The sequence below is a fragment of the Dipodomys merriami genome, unplaced genomic scaffold, assembly GCF_024711535.1.
Source record: "Dipodomys merriami isolate MVZ:Mamm:240054 unplaced genomic scaffold, mDipMer1.0.p SCAF_455, whole genome shotgun sequence".
NCBI classification, from domain to species: Eukaryota; Metazoa; Chordata; class Mammalia; order Rodentia; family Heteromyidae; genus Dipodomys; species Dipodomys merriami.
The window spans coordinates 268774-276843 of NW_027206019.1; the positions used below are offsets into that span (position 1 = coordinate 268774).

At 41.4% G+C, this 8070-nt stretch overlaps 1 long non-coding RNA gene across 1 annotated transcript; it reads left to right on the forward strand.

The window, feature by feature from the left end:
• Positions 1 to 4149: 4149 nt before the first annotated feature.
• On the forward strand, positions 4150 to 7805 carry LOC138808560 (uncharacterized). The gene is made up of 3 exons (XR_011366502.1): positions 4150 to 4205; positions 5723 to 5804; positions 7741 to 7805. It is a non-coding gene; the product is annotated as an uncharacterized lncRNA (long non-coding RNA).
• The last annotated feature ends 265 nt before the right edge of the window (positions 7806 to 8070 follow it).

Sequence of the window (8070 nt, forward strand, 5' to 3'; positions counted from 1 at the left end):
AATCTCCTTCCTCTTTTTTTTTTTCTCTCCAGTATCTTTTCTTGTTTTGGAACAAGTGTCATGGACTGTCCAACCATTTAAAAGGAAGCTTAGTCCATTAATTTTATAGAAAAGGAATGCAGCCTGCCTGCATGTGAAGGCAACTTTGAGTATAATGTTAATCTGATAATTCACATCATTGAATTTTCAAAGTTGTTTTGATAAATTTTTGTTAAACCATTCGTTAAAGAGGTTCCAAATAGCAATAATAAAAACCAATGTTTTGCTTTCTAAGATGGTTTTAAAAGCTAGTAATTCAACAAACACATTCTATCCTTCCACGATTCCATGGTGAATAATTTCTCTTTTATAATTGCCCTTACCACTGACTCCCTCCCTTCAATCTTGCAGCTTTATTCAGTTTTATTGTTACAGCTTTCATTTTGGTACTAGCATCCATAATCTCCTTGTAGTATTTGACAATGAGATTTCATTTGTTGTTAGAGAGCTCAATTTATATTTATTTATATTTCCAAAGGCAGCCTCTTGAGCATATCATAGAGCATAAAATCTTGAATATCATTAACGTGATCTTATACAACTATTCCATAAATTAATATAAGTACCACATAAATGTGCATTTTCATATAATTTTTAAAATGCAAAGTAGTTACATATATATGTCAAAAATAATTCAGACCACTAGTAGAAGACACTAAGCTAAACCTTTTGCATCTTCATCAATATTCTTTGTAAAATTTTCTTTCACCTTAGAGCCTTCTTTTCCTAGCAAGAAGTTATAAGTGATGTCCTTGGATTTTAGTGACCTCTGAGTAACCTCTTTTCTTTCCACCACCAGTTAGTCCCTCATGTTAAATACCTGAGGAATAACTTGGTCCAATGTGCCTGCAAGAGGAGTACCCAAGTCGACTGTCTGTGCCCAATCTACCCTTTGTTTGGGAATGGGGTATCAGAGAGAGGGGTGTCAGGGATCAGGTAGCTGGAACCATGGTGTTATGAATTATGGGTAGCAGAAAAGAGTAGTAGAGACTAGGATACCAGGGAAAGGGTAACTGTGACTGTAATTGCTGAGTTGCAGTGTCAGGAAATTGGGTAGCAGCTACAACTTTGCAGGGGTTGGGCTAGCTAATACAGGCATCCAGAACTGTTTAGTAGGGACAAGGAAGCATAGACAAAGTGAAAGAGCAAAAGTTGTGAGGGATTGTGGGGCACAATCAGGGTAAAAAGGTCATGAGTGTGCAAACTGGGTAGCCAGTACTATGGTAGAAGCAATTTTCATGGTGGACTGATGTGGTGCAGAGCTCTGGGTTTGCCTCTCCAGTTTTGGCTGTTAGATCTTTAGGGAAACTACCTCTAGCAACTATTATCAGCTTGTTGTGTTCAGGCACGTGCCATCTATAAATGTCTACTCCAAGTAGATTGCATTCTTTGACACCAGTTATAGGATCTTTGCTCTAAGCATCCTGAGAGACCACACTCCACAATGCTGCAGAACAGGCTCCACATAGTGAGCTGCAATCACCTCATACAACTCTTGCTGCTCCTCTCCAATGTCAATTATGATAGCAAGGGATCTGAGATGTGCTCAGCAGCAGTGCTCTGGGAAGCTACCAATTCTTACTCTGGCATTCTGGGAGCTCCCTAGCAATGGGAAAGAGCACTTGCTGTGGCTCTTCCAACTTCTCTCTGTGGCTCTGGACAGCCAGACTCTTGTACCTCAGATGGGTTACTTTGATGTCCAGGTGGCCTCAAACTTGCTCTATCTTCTCTCTCTAGGTGCTCTTCAGCTTCAGCTTCAGCTGCCTCTCCTTTTCCCTCCAGGTAGCTCACTTCATCCCCACATCCTTTGAATTCTGCTTCATATCACACCAAGGCCTTCCACTTTCACATTTACCTCTGTAGCTGTGAATCTGGCACAACAAGCTATATGTAACTTCTGTATCTGTTTATCAAGATTTGAGTTGGAATCCAAGGTGGTACTAGCTCACTGAGAACATGGGAAGCATCTTAAATACTCCCATGCCATTCACTGCTCATTGAGAAAGATGCAATTGTGTTGTGGTCAGTCTCTCCTTCTCCATTTCTGGCTCAGCAGAATAAAGTGAATTCACAATGGAGCTACCAGACAGCTGCTATGTCAGAAAGTGACCCAATGAAAGATAATTTTGCGAGGGGATACTTATCAAATGTAGTAGGATGAATGCACATATTTATAGGACACTACTAAGGGCTTTCATCTGACTAGTTATGTTATGTCCAAAATGGCAGACCAATCTTAGGCTCTCGCCTAGATCTTCCTGTTCTGAAGGCCCTGAAGACTCCTACATACAACTCAGACTTAATGACATGGGTAAATAAAACAGTAGGTGAGAGCCGGGCGCTGGTGGCCCTCGCCTGTAATCCTAGCTACTCAGGAGGCTGAGATCTGAGGATTGCGGTTCAAAGCCAGCCTGGGCAGGAGAGACCATGAGACTCCTATCTCCAATAAATCACCGGAAAACCGGAAGTGGCGCTGTAGCTCAAGTGGTAGAGCGCTCTCCTTGAGCTGAAGAGCTGAGGGACAGCGCCCAGGCCCAGAGTTCAAGCCCCACGACCGACAAAAAAACAAAAACAAAAACAAAAACAGTAGGTGAGTATGGATTAGTATTCTGAAGGTATGCTAAGTTGTTGTCTTGTCATGACTACCATGAAATCAATGTCCTTTCTCTGACCTTCACCATAGTTCTTTGTTTGGCAAAATTGGCAAGTTTCTTAGTGTGCCACTTTCTCCTGTTAGTTCAGTGCACAGGTTAAAACTGAAGAATTAGAAAAATTAAGGCTGAGTCCATTTTACAATTTGCTAATTTGCTAACTGCTGATTCTGCTTATGTAAACTTGCTTACGCTGGCACTGACCCTTCCCTTCCCAAAAATGAGTTAACAAGTTTCAGGGACCAGATGTCGGCCCCAGGACAAGGTCAGTGGTCATAGATAAAGAACAGACAGTACGTGTTCCTCAGTTCCCATTTAGAAATTCCCCAGACAGGACCTTGAGATAACGACCACCTGGCAAGACCACAAGCTAAGCCAAATATCAACCAATCATAGGCCTGTAACCATGTAAACCCCCCTTAAACCAACCATGGGCCAGTCATTTTACAAAATTTCCCACGTGGCAAAGTGATTGTTGGCGTATATGATGACCTTTAAATGAACCAATCATGGGATGCTTTGTTTTATGCGTTAATCTTGTGGTTTTTGCCTTTAAAAAAGGGCTTGTAACCACTTCTCGGGGCTCCCTGTCTGCTCGGGCCAGAGAGTCCGTTTGTGCAAACGTCAAATAAACTCCTCTTGCTTATTGCATGTCCCGGCCTGGAGTCTGAGTTTCTGGGGCGCCCTCCCGTTGATGAAAGTATCCCAGGAGTCTGGGGTCTTTCAAAAACATTAAGCATGCCAAACCATGGGTTTCCATTGTCCTAGTAGAAGTTTTGCATTCTAGGATCTTCCTTCTAGGTAAGTCTATTCTTGGGCTCTCATATGCATATGCTCACAGAAGTGAATGTCTCACAAACCATGGAACATAGTTGGCCAATGATGATTAGCTCACACAGAGACTCAAGAAGTTTGGGTCTGTAGCCTTTCTGAGAGGCCTTGGACTAGGTACTGTGGGCAACATTGACAGTAATTCCTCAGAGCAATACCACTGGCAGCAAGTGAGCCCTGACTACTACTTAGCCCTTACTTGTTCTCCCTCGGGTATGAACACATGAACAGACCCAGTTTAGCTTATTGCACAGTGTCCTCATCAATGAAATCATTTTGAGCCTAGGAGAAACTCTCCATTTGAAAAGCAGTACACATAAGAAGCAGATGATGGCCCACACTCAAATGCTTCAGGAGAACAGAGTGTAAGGGTGTCTACACAGTTGGGAAATAGGATTCTGAGGGGTAGGAAGGGATGATTTTAGATAGCAAACTTAGAAGAAATTATACGAATTCCTAACCTAACTTTCTTCTGCCCCTCAGATTCAATTCTGGAAGTGGTGGAATGTTTATAATCACAAAATGGAGTTTTTAATCCCAGGCCCAAACTTTAGGTGTTCTTGTTACGTCTTCACACCTGCCACTGATGTAAACAGTCAGAAGGGCAAAGGGGAAGGGACCCCCTGCACAGGAATATAAATGGAGCTTACAAGCCACTGCAATCTCTGACTTTCTATGTTGAAGGTAAGATAAAAGGCAGTTTGAGTTTCTAAGAACTCAGTTTCTAGGCTACATGGCTCCTTCAGAACTTCTTTCCCTCCTCCTGTGTTTTGAGAGCAACAGTTAGTACAGTACTTCTGTCTCTTAGGGGCAATCTTTCTCTTCACACAATGCTTAAAGTAGACAATAGGTGGAAGCTGCCATTAAATAAAAAAAGTATGAAATCAGGCTGGGAAGATGGCTCAGTGGTAGAGCGCTTGCCTTGCATGCATGAGGCCCTGGGTTCAATTACTCAGCACCACATAAGCAAAAAGAAAAAAGCCGGAAGTGGCGCTGTGGCTCAAGTGGTAGAGTACGAGCCTTGAGTTGAAGAGCTGAGGTACAGCGCCCAGGCCCAGAGTTCAGGCCCCAGGACCGGACCGTGCCCCTCCCCAAAAAAGTATGAAATAGCACACAGTGAGTGCTTCCCCTGAATTCCTGGACCTAACAATCTCTCATTTCTGCAAGGCAAGCACTCTACCACTGAGCCACCTTCCCAGCCCCCAATTTCTCATTTCTGAAGAAAAAATGATTATGGGTGAGTACTAACAGCCTCCTTTGCATGGTGAGCTTAGAACACTTTTCCCAAGGCAGGTTCTGTCCAGGTATTAGGATGGATGAGATCTACTGGATCAATGAACTTACAGACAATGCAAGACAGAAAAGTCTAAGAGACTGAGACTCAAAAGAAGAAACTGGACCAAGGAGAGAAAACTTATCATTGCTGGAAATGGAGACATTCAGAGAATGTTTCTCTGAATACAGACAGGGTAAAATTATAACAAAGTTCTAAGTTGTGGCTCATTAGTAGAAACTATCAAGTCAACCTCATTAAAGCTAAAAATAAAACTTATAAAAATAAAAAAACTATTTGGATTTCAGTACTAACATCTATTTTAAGATGTGTGTGTGTGTGTGTGTGTGTGTGTGTGTGTGTGTGTGTGTGTGTGTGTGTGTGTGTGGAGTCTGAGTTTATGTATGGGACAGCATTGGTTCTTAAAAATCACAATATTGACGCTGTCCTTTAGGTTTCCAATTGAAGTCTGGTGGTGTTCTAGCTCTACCAGTTGAAACACACAATTCTCAATTTCTTCTGATTAACTGCAGATAAACATGTAATGGATATGTCAAGCTGGGTTGGTTTCAGTTCTACTCTGTCGATATTATGTTCACAATGAACTATACCACTGTGGACAGGGACAGGAGGGAAAATCAGAGACAGAGAGCAAATGAAGGGATGAGATTGTCAAACCAGAAATGAACTCATTACCTAATTTACAAAATTAAAAATCTGGGTTGATGATTCTCTCCTCCAGTTTTTGTAGGTGCCCTTAAGGCCCATCGATGGAGATTTTGAAGGTTAACTTATATGATAATTAATATAGAGCCAGAATCTCTTAAGAAATTTTATGAAAAGCATTTCATTCTTAGTACTGGTTTCTCTTTGAGTGGTGATTCTATATGTTGTTGGCAGAGCTAATTTTTTTTCTTCTTGTCTTTAGTACTTGTCAGGTGTTGAAATCCTTCTTAAAGCTTTGCAACAGAAGTCTGCTATATCTTGGCACCCTGCCCCTAACTAAAATGGTAATCAACGTTTGAAATTAATGTACTTGATATGAGTTTTGTTTATTTATTTAATTTGTTTTTGGTGGTGAACTCTGGGCCTGGTCGCTGTCCTTCAGCCCTTCAGCTCAAGATTAGTGCTCTACCACTTGAGCCTCAGTACCTCTTCTAGCTTTTCTGCTTAGGTGGTGCTGCAGAATCAAACCCAGGGTCTCGTGCATTCAAGATAAGCTGTCTACCACAAATCCACCTTTTCAGCCCTTAGGAGTGGTATTTTTGTGCACGGATCTATCAAGCAAATCTATTTACCAAATGTGTTTATTTGCCACTATACATATTCAAAATTATGAATTATCTGATATTTTAATGAATAAAACTGTTATCATTGTTACCAGAAATTGTTTGTCTCCTCATGCTGTAAACATGGAGGAGGCATTTTAAACTAAAACTACAAAATAAATTTTAAGATCTTGGTGTTAACAAATGTGTCCAGGTGTTGTTACATTAAACAGAGAATTCAAAATGGTTTTTCTTTATGAATACAGAGATCAAAGTTCTTATAATACTTTTTTCAAAATGCAAATTAAAGGGAAAATCAGTCAGGAGGTAAAATTTATATTGAATGTAAATTTTTAAAGAGGAAAAGAAGATCCTAGATGGCAGACTAAAGACAAAGCAACATCAGAGCCCTATATGCTCAATACTAAATAAGAAGCTTTAATTGAAAAATTCAGCTGGAATGTGAGCATCAGGCAAAGGCAAGCAATCAGAGCCTACCACCAACAAAGAAACACCATAATGTATATCTCAGAAAAAGGAAACAAGTTCAGACCAGGGCTCAACATCCTTATCCTTGATTTCAATGATACACATACACCCCCCCTACACACACACAGAAACACTCACTCACACACACACACACACACACACACACACACACACACACAAACACACACACACAGACACACAAGAATGTATGCAACAGCTCAACCTACTCACATCCATTCAACATGAATCAAAGATCTTCCTGTAATATTTGAAACTTTAAAAGTTTCAAGTCTTGTAAATAATTGATAACAGATGCATAAGCAATTATTTTCTGAATAGCATCTGCTATGAAAATGAGAGTTCATGATTGTTATAACTACTTAAACATCTCTGAATCTCAAAAGAATTAAACTAGAGACAATCCGAATTTGGGGACTATATTTCTACCAGCTCTTCTGCAAAGGCTTAATAAGAAGTTATGAAATCTAAACTTAAATACCAAATCAATACAATTAATAATTGTGTAAGTGAAGTGAAAGACACTGATCAGAGACCTATGCTGTCTCCAGTTCTCAGCCAGCTGCACACTGTGGCACCTTTGATTCTGCAGGGCCTGGCCCACAGTTGTATCCCCAGAGCAGTGATCCTGCTGGGGTTGGGGCTGGGAGATTTGTGGAGAGGAGGGGTGGCCACGGGGGAGGCCAAGCTGGGATTGGGGGTGGTGGTGGTAGGGAGAGGATGGGAGGCCCTGGCAGAGGCTGGTGAAGGGAGGAAGGAGGCAGTAGCCCAGTGGCTCAGGAAGCAGCAACTGCAAAGGCAGCTGTGTTCTGGGGAGTATCTGTGAGGTGCAGAGTTTGGCCCCTGGGGTCTGGTGGCTGGGTGAGGAGAGGAAGGAGTCTCAAATCCCACCTAAACAGACAATGAGAAATGAGAAAACCAGTGGCTGAAGAATTACAAGAAGAAAGGCAGGGACTTGGGACTTGTAGGTAAACTCTGGGGGCGGGGAGGACAGCAGTGTTGGACAAGTGGTAGTCATGCCTCTCTGGAGGCTGTGGGCTTGGCCTCACTCTTGCCTTGAAGCAGGCACCGCATAATTCTGCCTGGAATCTTTAATAGTAGCTTAGTTTAACCTTAAAGTCTAATTTATTTGCTTTGCTTTTTTTTTTTTTTTTTTTTTTTTTGCTTACAGTAATAGAAGAATTGGTGGGACAATCTGAAAGGATCTCTGGCTTCTTATTTTCTCATCACCCTGAGCTACCACCTGTGTGCTACCAGCTTAGATGATGGGACTTTGAAATTCTGGAAAGCAGATGCACATCATAAGGCCCCATGGCTTTGGGATTTCTCACATTCTTTTTAAAATGTAATTGTTACTAAGGTGTGTACAGTGATTTCACAATTCATGTAATGTGTACACTTGTCTTGTAGACAATGCCATCCTTTCCTGAGCTTTTTCCCAGTTTCTGTTTTTTTTTTTTGTTGTTGTTGATTGTTTTTGTTTTTGTTCCTGACCTTCAGC